At 49.8% G+C, this 16,820-nt stretch overlaps 1 non-coding gene across 1 annotated transcript; it reads right to left on the reverse strand.

The window, feature by feature from the left end:
- Positions 1–2,817: 2,817 nt before the first annotated feature.
- On the reverse strand, positions 2,818–2,890 carry trnav-cac. Its single transcript has one exon. It is a non-coding gene; the product is annotated as a tRNA-Val (tRNA).
- Positions 2,891–16,820: the final 13,930 nt, after the last annotated feature.

A 16,820-nucleotide genomic window follows, 5' to 3' on the forward strand; every position in this document is an offset into this window, starting at 1 on the left:
TCCCTTCCCCCTACCACTCTCTCCCCTTCCCCATCCCGTCTCTCCACCTCTCCCCCACCACTCTCACATCCCCCCCATCTCCCTATCCCCCGGTCTCTCCCTTCCCTCCTCCTCCCCTCCTCGAACTCTCCCCCCTCCACCCTTCCTCCTCCCCCTCGCACCTCACCCCTCTCTCCTCACCCCTCTCTCCACACCCCTCTCTTCAACCCTCTCCCCATCTCCTCCCCCTCCTCCCTCCCCCTCTCTCTCCTCCCTCCCCCCCCTCCTCCTCCCTCCCTCCCTCTCCCTCTGCCCCTCCACCTCCCCACTCTCCTCCCCATCCCCCCTCTCCATTCCCCCCTTCCCCTCCCCACTCTCTCCCCATCCCCCTCTCTCCGCCTCCTCCCCCTCCCCATCCCCCCTCTCTCCATTTCCCCCTCCCCTCTCCCCACTCTCCTCCCCCATCCCTCTCTCACCCCATCCCCCTCTCCAACTCCCCCTCTCCAACTCCATCCCCTTCCTGCCTCTCCACCCCCTCTCCATCCCATCTCCGCCCCATCTCTCCAACCCCCCTCTCTCTCTTCATCTCCCTTCCACTCTCTCTCCCCTCATTTTCCTCCGCCTCTTTCTCTGCCCCACTCTCTTTGCCCCTCGAGATAGGGTGGGGATGGGGTAAAAGGAGCCGCCCGCTCAAAAGACGCCGCAAATCGGAAACCTCAGCTCCAAAAGGCAGCAAGCTCCCCTCTCCTCGCCGTGGCCCAGCCCGCTCACCACGCTCCCCCTACCTCCCGTGCTATGGATTGAAGCCGCTGCCCGCTCTCCCCCCTCCTCTACCCCTGCCTCCGCTCCCCCTCCTCCTCTCCCCCCTTCTGTCCCCGCCCTCCTCCTCCTCCCTCTCCCTCCTCTCCCCCCCTTCTGTCCCCGCCCTCCTCCTCTTCTCCCCCCTCTTCCTCCTCCACCCTCCACCTCCTCCTCTTCCCCCCCGCCCTCCTCCTCTCCCCTTCCTCCTTTTCCCCCTCTCCTCTCCCCCCTCTTCTCCCCCACCTCCTCCCCCCCCACCCCTCCCCCCCAATCTCTCCCCCCTCCTCTTGTCCCTCTACCCTCCCCCGGCCTCTCTCCCCCCCACACCCACCCGCCTCTCTGCCTCCCCTTCACTCAAATATCAAGGGGGGTGGTTATTGTGTGTGTGTGGCGGTGGTTAATGTGTGTCTGTGGGGTGGTTAGTGTGTGTGTGACACCACAACCACTCGTTGAGGGGACTTGGTCTAGCAACTATTAAAAGTCTGATCTTGAATGTGTGTGTGTGTGTATAACCACATCTCCGAAAAACGACGCCGTGACGATAACATTTTTACATATTCTTGTATAGTTTTATCTGGTGGAGTCCAAAATTGCCTAACCTGAAAAATTCATGCTTTATTTCCCGAGATATTTATGAAAATGTTCACAAATTTCAAATCTTATAAAATCAACGAGATTGGCACGTCACAATGGCTCTGCTCGTGCTGTCTTCCGAGTGTCGTCACCTCTCCCCCCCCCCCGACCACTCACCCTCTGTGTTCCTCTCTGTGTCCCTGTCTGTGCCTCTGTGTCCATGTCTGTGCCTCTGTGTGTCTCTCTCTCCCCCTCCTCTCTCTCCCCCTCCTCTCTCTCTCCCCCCCCCCTCCTCTCCCCCCCCTCCATCCTGTCTCCCCCCCCCTTCTCTCCCCCCCCCCTCCTCTCCCCCCCCTCCTTTCTCCCCCCCTCCTCTCCTCCCCCCTCCCCACCATCCTCTCCCCCTCCCTCCTCTCCCCCCCTCCAGAGTGAGGGTGAGCAGAGTGCGAGCTGGACCACCCCCCCTTCCCCACACACCCCCTCCCCACACTCCCCCTCACCACATTCCCCCTTCCTCCCTCCCCCTACTTCCCCCCTTCCCACAACCCCCCTTCCCACAACCCCCCTTCCCCAATCCCCCTACTCCCACACCCCCCTCCACCACATCGGCCCTTCCCCACACACCCCCCTTCCAAACATCCCCTCTTTCCCCACATCCCCTCTTTCCCCACATCCCCCTTTCCATGGACAACACACGTTGCCGCACTGGTGAGTAAGGCAAGGCAGCGCCTTTACCACCTCAGGCAGCTGAGGAAATTCAGAGTGTCTCTGAGGATCCTTCAGTGCTTCTACTCTGAGGCTGTGGAAAGCATCCTGTCTGGCAACATCACAATCTGGTTTGGGAACTGCTCTGCCCAGGACAGGAAGGCTGCAGAGATTAGTGCGTTCGGCCAAACGCACTATGGGAACACAACTCGCCCCCCTGCAGGACCTATACACCAGGAGGTGCAGATCCAGAGCCAGCAAGATAATGAGGGACTCCTACCACCCCCTCTCCAACACACACCATTTTTAGGAACGCTGATTTGATAGTTTTAATGTTTGTATAGAAACATAGAAAATAGATGCAGGAGTAGGCCATTCGGCCCTTCGAGCCTGCACCGTCATTCGATATGATCATGGCTGATCATCCAACTCAGTATCCCATCCCTGCCTTCTCTCCATACCCCCTGATCCCTTTAGCCACAAGGGCCACATCTAACTCCCTCTTAAATATAGCTAATGAACTATCTTCGTTGGCAGAAAATTCCACAGATTTACCACTCTCTGTGTAAATCTGTTTTACACAGATGATTTTCTCAAAAGCAGGAACGGGGTACTGATTGCGGATGATCATATTGCTGGCTTGAACGGCCGAATGGCCTACTTTGCACCTATTTTCTATGTTTAGTCAAGTTCGAACCTGGATCTCTGACGCTCTGAGGCAGGAACTCTTCCGCTGTTCCACAGTGCCGTCCAAAATGATGTTCCAATCCAGGATCGAACTGGGGACCCTCCACGTGTGAGGTGGACATGATAACCGCTACACTACAGAAACCACCACAATTGTATGATTGTAATTGTGTGGAAAAATTGTTCCCCACCTATATAACCATATGATACTGTAGTTATTGGTCTACAAGATTACCGTCCTACCTTCCCCTGTATCAACCATATATATATATATTATGTGCTAATTCCTTTGTTTGAGCATGTTTCTCTGTGATTGTGCTGGGAGAGCTTTCCAGAGCAGGGCAGACGAGTAAGGTCACCAAGGTGAAGTAAAGGATTTACTGAGCGGACTCAGGGGTGTAAATACAAAATATAATAAGATTATCATTTGGGGGCGTCGTCCAGGGTCTCAGAGGAGGCCCTCGCATGTTTGCTGTAAAAGGGTTGAGTTGTCGGGTCAAAGAATGGAGGAATTTGTTCCCCGATGAAAGTGGCTTAACTCCATCGGTTTTCCTCCGATTCGCTGAACCAGCTCCTCTGCAATTCGCTGGCTTTCGATAGGCTTCCTGAAGAGACTGAGGTTAGTAGTCCGAAGAATACTGATATTGGGTCAGTTATATTGACAAAGGGGTTCAGCTGAGGGAGAATTTCAGTATTGAGGTAATTGGAAATAAGGGTTCCGGGCAAAATCGGCGCCGAGGCAGAAAGCCGGGACTAAAGTAAGATTGATAAATTACTAGTCGTTAATATCCAAATGGATCCCGACCCCAAATTAATAATATTGGGCATATCAGAACGTTACATAAAACTCACAATAAACCAAGGAAATGTCCTTGATTACAGTATAATAATTGGGAAAAAATTGATATTCAAATTTTGGAAAAACCCAACAACCCCCACAATCAAGATGTGGATTATGGAGATGTTGGAGACCTTACATTTGGAAAAAATTAGATATGTCTTAATTGACAAACCAGAATTATTTATTAGAATATGGTCTCCATTTTTAGATCACTTGAAGGGGTAGATCGGACCGGCACGGAGGCCGGACTGAAGCCTGAACCCAGGACTAGATGAATAGTTGTGTTCTCTGACCTACGGACCGATCTCCCAAGTTGTATTATTGATAGATTATTCTATTTTTCTAAATTCTTTCTTTCTTCCTTTATTTTTTTCTATCTATAAATATAAATAAATAAGTAGAGGCAATTTTATTATGTAACCGATAAAGGAGGATTCCAGCTACTTTGGTAACTGGGTCCATGGAAACCTGGATACTTAATATGTAACCGTTAATCAAAGTCTGTACTGGTTTGGATTATGATATGCAGATGCCTCGAATAAAAATGTATTAAAAAAAAAAAAAAAGATTGATAAATTACTTAGAGAGCCTGTACTGTGTAAAAGGTTGGGAAGGGGTGTCTGTGATATTTCAGGACTGCGATCAAACATTTTCTGCTCTAAATTCAGTGTTTTATTGAATGTTTTTGTTTAAGTTTGTGTGGTATAATTTTGTATATAGTGACATATTTTTGCCTAAATTCGTGAGATTTTGCTATAAATTTGAAGTAATGAGGAGTATAAAGCATTTTTCTGATAACAGAAACATAGAAAATAGGCGCAGGAGTAGGCCATTCGGCCCTTCGAGCCTGCACCGCAATTCAATATGATCATGGCTGATCATCCAACCCAGTATCCTGTACCTGCCTTCTCTCCATACCCCCTGATACCTTTACCAACAAGGGCCACATCTAACTCCCTCTTAAATATAGCCAATGAACTGGCCTCAACTACTTTCTGTGGCTGAGAATTCCACAGATTCACCGCTCTCTGTGTGAATTTTTTTTCTTTTCATCTCGGTCCTAAAAGACTTCCCGCTTATCCTTAAACTGTGACCCCTTGTTCTGGACTTCCCCAACATCGGGAACAATCCTCTTGCATCTAGCCTGTCCAACCCCTTAAGAATTTTGTAAGTTTCTATAAGATCCCCCCTCAATCTTTTAAATTCTAGCGAGTACAAGCAGAATCTATCCAGTCTTTCTTCATATGAAAGGCCTGCCATCCCGGTAATCAGTCTGGTGAACCTTCTCTGTACTCCCTCTATGGCATGGATGTCTTTCCTCAGATTAGGAGACGAAAACTGTACGCAATCCTCCAAGTGTGGTCTCACCAAAGCCTTGTACAACTGCAGTGGAACCTCCCTGCTCCTATACTCAAATCCTTTTGCTATGAATGCGAACATACCATTAGCTTTCTTCACTGCCTGCTGTACCTGCACGCCAACTTTTAGTGACCGGTGTACAAGGACGCCCAGGTCTCGCTGCACCTCCCCCTTACCTAACTTTACTTGTATTGTATTTTGTATTGTATTCAATTTATTGTCATTATCTCATAAGAGACAACGAAATGGATTTTCCTTACAGTCATGTAATAAAAATAAATAATAAATATATAAATAAAAATATTTAAAAAAAGCACAAACACAGAAGTCCACGACACAACATAACCCCACAGTGGCACCAAAGTTGAGGAAGGTACCATAGTCCAGCCAGCCTCCGCGCCAAACTTCCCAGATGTTCACCCGTGGTCGGGGCCTCCCGAGCACCCGCAGTCGCCGCCACGGGCGGCCTGATGCTCAGGCCCTCTCACCGGGAACGATGGAACCCCGACGCCGAACCCCGACAGAGAACATCCTCAGTGGCCCGGACCTCCAAATCAGTCACCTCCCACCGGATTACAGTCACTGCATTACCCCATTGAGATAATAATCTGCCCCCTTGCTTTTGCTGCCAAAGTGGATAACCTCACATTTATCTATATTATACTGCATCTGCCACGCATCTGCCCACTCACTCAACCTGTCCAGGTCACCCTGCGACTTCCTAACATCCTCTTCACAGTTCACACTGCTACCCAGCTTTATGTTATCCGCAAACTTGCTAGTGTTGCTCCTAATTCCCTCTTCCAAATCATTAATATATATGGTAAACAGTTGCAGCCTCAACACCGAGCCTTGCGGCACTCCACGCACCACTGCCTTCCATTCTGAAAAGGATCCGGTCACTCCTACTCTTTGCTTCCGGTCTGCCAACCAATTTTCTATCCCTGTCAACACCCTACCCCCAATACCATGGCTCAAATTTTAGTCACCAGTCTCCCGTGCGGGCCTTATCAAGGGCTTTCTGAAAGTCTAGATACACTACTTCCACTGGCACCCCTTCATCCATTTTACTTGTCACATCCTCAAAAAATTCCAGAAGATTAGTCAAGCATGATTTCCCTTTCATAAATCCATGTTGACTTGGACTAATCCTATTACTGCTATCCAAATACCCCATTATTACTTCTTTAATAATTGTCTCCAGCATCTTTCCCACCACCGAAGTCAGGCTAACTGGTCTGTAATTCCCCGTTTTCTCTCTCGCTCCTTTCTTGAAAAGTGGGATAACATTAGCTATCCTCCAATCCACAGGAACTGATCCTGAATCTATTGAACATTGGAAAATGATCACCAGTGCGTCTATTATTTCTAGAGCCACCTCCCTGAGGACCCTGGGATGCAGACCATCAGGCCCAGGGGATTTATCATCCTTCAGTCCCATTAGCCTACCCAATACTATTTCTCGCCTTATGAAAATTTCTTTCAGTTCCTCTACCCCCTTAGATCCTCTGTCCTCCAGTACATCTGGGAGATTGTTTGTGTCTTCCTTAGTGAAGACAGATCCGAAGTACCTATTCAACTCTTCTGCCATTTCCTTGTTGCCCATAATAATTTCACCCGTGTCTGCCTTCAAAGGACCCACATTTGACTTTGCTACTCTTTTTTCCTTAACATATCTAAAGAAGCTTTTACTGTCCTTCTTTATATTCCTGGCCAGCTTTCCCTCGTACTTCATCTTTTCAGCCCGTATTGCCCATTTTGTTTCCTTCTGTTGTCCTATGAAAGTTTCCCAATCCTCTGGCTTCCGGCTACTCTTTGATGTGTTATACATTTTTCTTTTAGTTTTATTCTTCCCTAACTTCTCTAGTCAGCCACGGTTGCCTCCTACTCCCCTTAGAATCTTTCTTCCTTTTTGGAATGAAATGATCCTGCGTCTTCCAGATTATGCCCAGAAATTCCTGCCATTGCTGTTCCAACGTCATTCCTGCTAGGATCCCTTTCCAGTCTACTTTGGCCAGCTCCCCTCTCATGCCTTCATAGTCCCCTTTGTTCAACTGCATCACTGGCACTTCCGATTTAACCTTCTCCTTCTCAAATTGCAGATTAAAACTAATCATATTATGATCACTACCTCCAAGCGGTTCCTTTACCTCGAGTTCTCTTATCATATCTGGTTCATTGGACAACTCTAAATCCAGAATTGCCTTTTCTCTGGTCGGCTCCATTACAAGCTGCTCTAAGAATCTATCTCGGAGGCATTCTACAAACTCTGTTTCTTGGGGTCCTGAACCAACCTGATTTTCCCAGTTACCTGCATATTGAAATCCCCCATCACCACAGTGGCATTACCTTTGTTACATGCCAGTTTTAACTCCTGCTGCAACTTACACCCTACATCGGGGCTACTATTTGGGGTTCTGTAAATAACACCAATTAGTGTCTTCTTGCCTTTACAATTCCTCAACTAAATCCACAGTGATTCTACCTCGTCAGTCCCCATGTCTTCCCTCACAAGGGACTGAATTCCATCCCTCACCAGCAGAGCTACCCCCCCCCCCCCCCTTCCTCTGCCCACCTGCCTGTCCTTTCTATAGCATGTATAACACTGAATATTAAGTTCCCAGGCCCGATCCTCCTGCAGCCACGTCTCAGTAATCCCCACAATGTCATATCTACCAACCTCTAACTGAGCCTCAAGCTCATCTACTTTTCTTCTTATACCAACCTCCGCAATAACCAACCTGATCTCCCGGTGGCTCAGCACTTCAACTCCCCTACCCATTCCAAAGCAGAATTTTCTATCCTGGACCTCCTCCATGGCCAGAGTGAGGCCCACCGCATATTGGAGGAGCAGCACCTCATATTTGCTTGGGTAGTTTACACCCCAGCGGTATGAACATTGGCTTCTCAAATTTCATGTAGTCCTTGCTTTCTCCCTCCTTCCCCTCCCATTCCCAGCTCTCCCACAGCCCACTGTCTCCGCCTCTTCCTTTCTTTGTCGTGTCCCCCCCCTCCCCCCCGACATCAATCTGAAGGGTCTCGACCCGAAACGTCGTCTATTCCTTCGCTCCATAGATGGAGCCTTACCCGCTGATTTACTCCAGCTTTTTTGTCTACCAATGGGATCCCACCACTGGCCACATCTTCCCATCTCCTCCCCTTTCGGCTTTCCGCAGAGACCGCTCCCTCCGTAACTCCCTGGTCAATTCGTCCCTTCCGACCCAAACCACCCCATCTCCGGGCACTTTCCCTTGCAACCGCAGGAAATGCTATACTTGTCGCTTTACCTCCCCCCTTGACTCCATCCAAGGACCCAAGCAGTCGCTCCAGGTGCGGCAGAGGTCCACCTGCACCTCCTCCAACCTCATCTATTGCATCCACTGCTCTAGGTGTCAGCTGCTCTACATCAGTGAGACCAAGCGTAGGCTTGGCGATCGCTTCGCCCACCACCTCCGCTCGGTCCGCAATAACCAACCTGATCTCCCGGTGGCTCAGCACTTCAACTCCCCCTCCCATTCCAGATCCGACCTTTCTGTCCTGGGCCGCTTCCATGGCCAGAGTGAGGCCCACCGTAAATTGGAGGAGCAGCACCTCATATTTCGCTTGGGCAGTTTACACCCCAGCGGTACGAACATTGACGTCTTCAATTTCAGGTCATCCCTGCTTTCTCCTCCCCTTCCCAGCTCTCCCTCAGCCCACTTCCGCCGCATCTTCCTTTCTTCTTCCCCCCCCCACCCTCACATCAGTCTGAAGAAGGGTCTTGACCCGAAACGTCGCCTATTTCCTTCGCTCCATAGATGCTGCCTCACCCGCTGAGTTTCTCCAGCATTTTTGTCTACCCATTCACACAAGTTCTGTTCTCCCACTTTCCTCACCCACTCCCTGCACATTAGGGGCAATTTTACAGAGACAAGTTAACCTACAAAGCCAATGCGTCTTTGGGATGTGGGAGGAAACCCACACGCTTGCAGGGAGAATGTGCAAATTCAACGCAGACAGTGCGCGAGGACAGGATCGAACACAGATCCCTGGCGTGTGCGGCAGCAACTCCACCAGCTGTACCATTATATTTTATTTTCCAACACACAAAAAATTATACGTTGATAACTTTGGTTACTAAAAAAATGAAAATATCCATTTTCAGTTTTAAATCTCCAAGTGACGCTATGTCCCCCTTTACAGCTACTGTATGTTTTAATTCAGTTCAAGGCTATGGGGCAGTACATTGGACATAAAGTTGCTGCCTAAAAGTGCCAGAGACCCGGAATTGATCCTGAATATGGGTGCTGTCTGTATGGAGTTTGCTCCTTTTCCCTTTGATCACATGGGTTTTCTCCGATTGCTCTTGTTTCCTTCCACATTCCGAAGGTGTGCAGGAACCTATTTCAGACCCAACCCTAAACGTAATATTTTCCTTTTGTCCAGAGATTCTGTCTGACCTGTTGAGTTACTCCAGCTTTTTGTGTCTATCTTCAGTTTAAACCAGCATCTGCACGTCCTTCCTACACACACGATACTATACGATAGAACTTTATTAATCCAAGGAGGGAAATTGTGTGTGTGTGTGTGTGTGTGGGTATATATATTATATGCAGACACAAATATATATTTATATAGTTATATATTCATATATGAATATACACAGTTTTGTTTTCTCATTTATAACATTGTTTACAGAGTACTACGTTTACATATTCTGTTGTGCTGCTGCAAGTAAGGATTTCATTGTTCTAACTGGGACATGAGAGAATAAAACACTCTCGACTTACTCCGCTAATGTGTGGGATAGAACTAGTGTATGGGTGTTAGGTGGTCGGCGTGGACTCGGTGGGCCGATGGGCCTGTTTCCACGCTGTATCTTTAAATTAAACTAAAAACACTAAAACCAGAGGGAGTCTAAACATAGAATATAGGTGCAGGAGTAGGCCATTCGGGCCCTTCGAGCCTGCACCGCCATTCAATATGATCATGGCTGATTATCCACTCAGTATCCTGTACCTGCCTTCTCTCCACACCTCCTGATCCCTTTAGCCACAAGGGCCACATCTAACTCCCTCTTAAATATAGCCAATGAACTGGCCTCAACTACCTTCTGTGGCAGAGAATTCCACGGATTCACCACTCTGTGTGAAAAATGTTTTTCTCATCTCGGTCCTAAAAGATTTCCCCCTTATCCTTAAACTGTGACCCCTTGTTCTGGACTTCCCCAACATCGGGAACAATCTACCTGCATCTAGCCAGTCCAACCCCTTAAGAAGGTTGTAAGTTTCTATAAGATCCCCCCTCAATCTTCTAAATTCTAGCGAGTACAAGCCGAGTCTATCCAGTCTTTCTTCATATGAAAGTCCTCCCATCCCAGGAATCAGTCTGGTGAACCTTCTCTGTACTCCCTCTATGGCAAGAATGTCTTTCCTCAGATTAGGAGACCAAAACTGTACGCAATACTCCAGGTGTGGTCTCACCAAGACCCTGTACAACTGCAGTAGAACCTCCCTGCTCTTATAGTCAAATCCTTTTGCTATGAATGCTAACATACCATTCGCTTTCTTCACTGCCTGCTGCACCTGCATGCCTACTTTGAATGACTGGTGTACCATGACACCCAGGTCTCGTTGCATCTCCCCTTTTCCTAATCGGCCACCATACAGATAAAAGTCTACTTTCCTGTTTTTGCCACCAAAGTGGATAACCTCACATTTATCCACATTATACTGCATCTGCCATGCATTTGCCCACTCACCCAGCCTATCCAAGTCACCTTGCAGCCTCCTAGCATCCTCCTCACAGCTAACACTGCCCCCTCAGCTTCGTGTCATCCACAAACATGGAGATGTTGCATTCAATTCCCTCATCCAGATCATTAATATATATTGTAAATAGCTGGGGTCCCAGCACTGAGCCTTGCGGTACCCCACTAGTTACTGCCTGCCATTGTGAAAAGGACCCGTTTACTCCTACTCTTTGCTTCCTGTCTGCCAGCCAGTTCTCTATCCACATCAATACTGAACCCCCAATACCGTGTGCTTTAAGTTTTCACACTAATCTCTTATGTGGGACCTTGTCGAAAGCCTTCTGAAAGTCCAGATATAACACATCCACTGATTCTCCCTTATCCACTCTACTAGTTACATCCTCGAAAAATTCTATAAGATTCGTCAGACATGATTACCTTTCATAAATCCATGCTGACTTTGTCCAATGATTTCATCACTTTCCAAATGTGCTGCTATCCCATCTTTAATAACTGACTCTAGCAGTTTCCCCACTACCGACGTTAGACTAACTGGTCTGTAATTCCCCGTTTTCTCTCACCCTCCCTTTTTAAAAAGTGGGGTTACATTAGCTACCCTCCAATCCTCAGGAACTAGTCCAGAATCTAAAGAAGGGTCTCTACTCAAAACGTCACCCAATTTCTTCTATCCAGAGTTGCTGGTTGCTCCATGGAGTTCCCCCGCACAATTAACGCATGGAATAGTCTTCACCCTACCATAGTTACCCAACCAGACGCAACTAAATTTCAGTTACCTCTTTTTTCCCCAGAACCCTTTTTTGTTTAAGTCCAAGTCAAGAGTCAAGAGTGTTTTATTGTCATGTGTCCCAGATAGGACAATGAAATCCTAGCTTGCTGCAGCACAACAGAATATGTAAACATAATACAGAACAGGAGATAAAAGTTCAGTGTGTTTATATACCATATATATACACAATAAATAAACTGATGAAATGCAATAGGCTGTTATTGTTCAGCCCTCCACCACCAGTTTAAATTCCATTTAGAATATTTATGGAGGACCAGGAAACCAGAAGCAAGAGTTACTCCAGGGAGTTACTCCTGATCCAGGGTCAGGGAGTGATTCTGCGTTGGTTTTCAGCGCTGGCAGCGAGGCAGCGACCGGGCAGTAATGGCGGCCAGATCTCCCACAATTCAAAGCGAGGGAGAAAGTGCCCAGCGCTGACCAGTTGCCGTGGCAGTGCGCATGCGCAGGGCCAGACACGGGTATGGATACAGATGGCGGGCGGAGACGGAGATTGACAGAGAGAGAGAGAGAGAGAGAGATAGAGAGGTGGGCCCGCCCAGAGTTGAATGGCCGGAGGCCCCCTAGATTTCGAGGCCCTACGCTTAAGCTTGTCCAGCTTATACGTAAATCCGGCCCTGTTTGCCCCCCCCCCCCCCCCCCAGACGAACTCTGTACAGTCCTCACCTCTGGGGTGCGCTCTTCAATTGCTGCCTGTAGGCAGGAAGAAGCAGCACCGCGGTATGGTCGGATTTACCGAAGTGAGGGCGAGGGATAGAACGATAGGCATTCTTGATGGTGGTGTAGCAGTGGTCAAGGGTGTTAGTTCCTCTGGTGCAGCAGGAGATATGTTGGTGGAAGTTAGGGAGTGATTTCTTGAGGTTTGGTTTATTGAAGTCCCCAGCAATGGTGGTAAATGCCTCGGGGTAAGACGTCTGGTGTTTGTTGACCACGGCGTGCAGCTCCTCCAGTGCCAGATGGACGTCTGCCTGGGGTGGGATGTAGACCGCGGTCAGGATGATGGAGGTGAATTCCCTCGGTAGGTAGAAGGACGGCACTTCACCGCCAGATGTTCCAGGTGTGGAGAGCAGGAGTTGGACAGGACTGCCACGTCTGAGCACCATGCAGAGTTGACCATGAGGCAGACGCCCCCTCCTCTCCCTTTCCCAGATGCCAGGGTACGGTCCATACGGTGGATGGAGAACCCTTCAGGCTGGACTGCTGAGTCTGGGGAGCTGGGGGTGAACCATGTCTCTGTGAAACAGAACACAAAGCATTCCCTCAGCTCCCTTCAGTAAAGCAGCCTTGCCCTTAAGTCCTCCACTTTGTTTTCTAGTGACTGTATGTTGGCCAGTAGGATAGTAGGGAGAGGGGGCCGAAGTCCTTCCTCTCTCCCTCCCCCTCTCCCCACCCCCTCCCTCTCCTCTCTCTCTCTCCCCCCTCCCACTCTCTCTCCCCCCCTCCCACTCTCTCTCCCCCCCTCTCTCTCTCCCCCTCCCTCCCTCCTCCCCCTCCTCTCTCTCTCTCCCTCCCCCTCTCTCCTCCCCTCCTCCCTCTCTCCTCCCCTCCTCCCTCTCTCCTCCCCCTCTCCCCCTCTCCCCCCCTCCTCCCTCTCTCCTCCCCTCCCTCCCCCCTCCTCCCTATCTCCCCTCTCTCCCCCTCTCCCCCTTTTTTTTTCCTTTTCAAAAACTTTATTCGACACAGTCATATGATACAACACATCAAAACATAATCAGAAATTCCACTATATTAAATAATAATTATTGTACAATGATGCATTCATTATTTACGATAATCTCTACCCCACGCGATGACCAGCGCCCACCTCTCCAGGGACACACACGCGAGCACGGTCGTAGTCCCAGAAGAGGGGCAGGCAGCCGACTATAGCCTGACCATCGACCGCCCCCTGCCTGGACCCGCCAATGGCCATCTTGACCAGGCCCAGGAGCAAACCGTCAGGCAGGTCCCACCCCCCTGATCGGCTCTCCCCACATCCTGCCTTGTGTCCAAACACTAGAATCGTAGGACAAAAATGCACCCAGAACTTGAGGAACAACCCCTTCAGATATTGGTACCGGGGCGGTAGCCTCTCACACTCCATATACGCGTGGAACACCGTCTCTTCCTCAACGCAGAAAATACAGGCAGCCGACGAGCCCATGAACCGACTCACTCTCTCTCTCCCCGTCTCTCTCTCTCTCCCCCTCCCCCCCTCTCTCTCTCTCTCTCTCTCTCCCCCCCTCCCCCTCTCTCTCCCCCTCTCTCCCCCTGTCTCTCCCCCTCTCTCTCTCTCTCTCATAGAAACATAGAAAATAGGTGCAGGAGTAGGCCATTCGGCCCTTCGAGCCAGCACTGCCATTCAATATGATCATGGCTGATCATCCAACTCAGTATCCTGTACCTGCCTTCTCTCCATACCCCCTGATCCCTTTAGCCACAAGGGCCACATCTAACTCCCTCTTAAATATAGCCAATGAACTGGCCTCAACTACCTTCTGTGGGAGAGAATTCCAGAGATTCACCATTCTCTGTGTGAAAAATGTTTTCCTCATCTCGGTCCTAAAGGATTTCCCCCTTATCCTTATGCGACCCCTTGTTTTGGAATTCCCCAACATCGGGAACAATCTTCCGGCATCTAGCCTGTCCAACCCCTTAAGAATTTTGTAAGTTTCTATAAGTCTCCCCTCCCCTCTCTCTCCCTCTCTCTCTCTCCTCCCTCCCTCTCTCTCTCTCCTCCCTCCCTCTCTCTCTCTCCTCCCTCCCTCCCCCCCCTGCCCCCCGCATGTACCTGTGAACAGACAGTTGTCTCCAGCAGTGTTGCAGCCTGCATCGTGCTGCATGGGTGGGTGTTGAGCTGCAGGTCTCTGCACTGTAACAGTGTGAGCTCCTGTCTCTCCCCCACGCCCTTAATCACTCCCTTAATCCCACACAGCTGTGCTGGGGAGCAGAGGGATGGGACAGGAGGCTAGTGAATGAAACTGGGCGGGAGAGGGGAAGGGAGGGGATCTGGCCCTTCGACCCATCCAGTCCCTGCTGTACCTAGAACGGTCTCTCAAAGATACACACATTGAAACATAGAAACATAGAAACATAGAAATTAGGTGCAGGAGTAGGCCATTCGGCCCTTCGAGCCTGCACCACCATTCAATATGTTCATAGCTGATCATCCAACTCAGTATCCCGTACCTGCCTTCTCTCCATACCCTCTGATCCCCTTAGCCACAAGGGCCACATCTAACTCCCTCTTAAATATAGCCAATGAACTGGCCTCGACTACCCTCTGTGGCAGGGAATTCCAGAGGTTCACCACTCTCTGTGTGAAAAATGTTCTTCTCATCTCGGTTTTAAAGGATTTCCCCCTTATCCTTAAGCTGTGACCCCTTGTCCTGGACTTCCCCAACATCGGGAGCAATCTTGAAGCTTCCCTTCCTCTCCGTCTCCCCCTCTCCCTCTCTCTCCCCTCCTCTCTCTCTTTCTCCATCCCCCTCTCTCTCCCTCCCTCTCTTTCTCACACACACAAACACAGTGAGGTTCTCTCACACGGCCCGTTACACACACACATATAGTCTCACACGAAAGACAGACACAGAGTGCTGGAGTAACTCAGCGGGTCAGGCAGCATCTGTGGAGAACATGGATAGGTGACATTTCACAGAGTGCTGGAGTAACTCAGCGGGACAGCCACACATACAGACACACGTACACACAGATAGTGACCCTCTGTCTCCTCACAGTCTCCAGGCAGGTCCAATGTTTAAAACTGTACAGAGCTCTAGAATACGATGAGTTGTTGACTCCCCACCCCCCCCACGCTCTCTCAACCCTCCTCTCTCTCCCCCTCTCTCTCTCTCTCTCTCCCTCTCTCTTTACCCCCTCTCTCTCTCTCCCCCTCAGTCCCCTTTTCCCTCTCTCGCCCCTCTCTCTCTCTCTCTCTCACTCACCCCCTCCCACTGCCGCTCACTCTCTCTCCCCCCTCTCTTTCCCCCTCCCTCTCTCTCTCTCCCCCCTATCTGATGGGGTGGGTTTGGAGAACACTGACAATAGACAATAGGTGCAGGAGTAGGCCGTTTGGCCATTCGAGCCAGCACTGTCATTCAATGTGATCATGGCTGATCATCCCCAATCAGTACCCCGTTCCTGACTTCTCCCCATATCCCCTGACTCCACTATCCTTAAGAGCCCTATCTAGCTCTCTCTTGAAAGTTTCACAGAACCGGCCTCCGAGGCAGAGAATTCCACAGACTCACAACTCTCTGTGAGAAAAAGTGTTTCCTCGTCTCCGTTCTAAATGGCTTACTCCTTATTCTTAAACTGTGGCCCCTGGTTCAGGACTCCCCCAACATCGGGAACATGTTTCCTGCCTCTAGCGTGTCCAAACCCTTAACAATCTTATATGTTTCAATAAGATGCCCTCTCATCCTTCTAAACTCCAGAGTGTACAAGCCCAGCTGCTCCATTCTCTCAGCATATGACAGTCCCGCCATCCCGGGAATTAACCTTTTGAACCTATGCTGCACTTCCTCAATAGCACTGCCTGCTGTACCTGCATGCTTACTTTCAAACGATTGTCAGTCAGCGAGCTCGTACCAGAAACATTGAGGATCAACTACGTCTCAGCAGGTCACAGAGTCGCCCAGCGTGGAAACAGGCCCTTCCTTCAGCCCAACTTGCCCACACCGACCAACATGCCCCATCTACACTAATCCCAGAGTCACGAAAACAGGCCCTTCCTTCAGCCCAACTTGCTCACACCGACCAACATGCCCCATCTACACTAGTCCCAGAGTCACGGAAACAGGCCCTTCCTTCAGCCCAACTTGCCCACACCGACCAACATGCCCCATCTACACTAGTCCCAGAGTCACGGAAACAGGCCCTTCCTTCAGCCCAACTTGCCCACACCGACCAACATGCCCCATCTACACTAATCCCAGAGTCACGGAAATATTCAAGGCTCCCGAGGATTTACGGACTAATCAAGACCCAGGTTCCTAACCGGGCCTAGGCTCGAATGCAGCCAAGTTTCAAAGCTCCTGAAGTTTTGCGGACTAATCGAGGCCCAGGCTCTGAACCGGGCCTGTTTTCCAGGCTCCACCGGGCCCAGGAACTCCAAGAAGACCCGAGGGCCAGGCTTTGTCTGCGGCCTTGCTGGTGGATTCACCGACAGAGACAGATAAACAAACTAATACAACAGATAATTATTCCCTCCACACCCGGGATATGCAAACAGGTCATTAAATAAATAATTAACTCGCTTCAGTCAAACTAATCTTGTCTTAATATAGACACATAGTGCTCCAGTTACTCAGCGGGTCAGGCAGCAGAGAGCGGTGGAGAGAGAGAGGGGGAGAGAGAGG

The sequence above is a fragment of the Amblyraja radiata genome, chromosome 35 (assembly GCF_010909765.2).
Source record: "Amblyraja radiata isolate CabotCenter1 chromosome 35, sAmbRad1.1.pri, whole genome shotgun sequence".
Classification (NCBI taxonomy): Eukaryota; Metazoa; Chordata; class Chondrichthyes; order Rajiformes; family Rajidae; genus Amblyraja; species Amblyraja radiata.